General features: G+C 62.1%; 1 protein-coding gene across 1 annotated transcript in view; it reads right to left on the reverse strand.

Annotated features, from left to right (window-relative positions):
• Window positions 1-263, reverse strand: part of FKBP7 (FK506 binding protein 7) — a 4,575-nt gene extending 4,312 nt beyond the window's left edge. The window contains exon 1 of the mRNA XM_010023325.1: window positions 133-263. The gene's annotated coding sequence lies outside the window, so the exon portion shown is untranslated. The remainder of the gene's footprint in view (window positions 1-132) is intronic.
• Between the last annotated feature and the right edge of the window lie 6 nt (window positions 264-269).

Raw genomic sequence — 269 nt, forward strand, 5'->3', positions numbered from 1 at the left:
TCTGCGAGAACTCCGTCTTGGGCGGGGAAGGGGGGCCCCACTGCTCCTGGGGGCGAGATGGCTTTGCCACGTACACCACCCGGGCTAGGGCCCACCTTCCCTTCCACCCTGCCCAATGCCCTGGAAGCCCACCTGCAGTAAAACTTGGATCCGTTGCTGGCCAAGAAACCATCATAGTGCGCGTTCAGCAGATCTCCCTTCTTGCTCTTGGGGCTGCAGACCTCGGGGACGTGCAGCACTTCTATTTTAACCTCCTCCGCCACCGCGCC

Source organism: Nestor notabilis, unplaced genomic scaffold (assembly GCF_000696875.1).
Source record: "Nestor notabilis isolate BGI_N333 unplaced genomic scaffold, ASM69687v1 scaffold24181, whole genome shotgun sequence".
In the NCBI taxonomy this organism is placed as follows: domain Eukaryota; kingdom Metazoa; phylum Chordata; class Aves; order Psittaciformes; family Psittacidae; genus Nestor; species Nestor notabilis.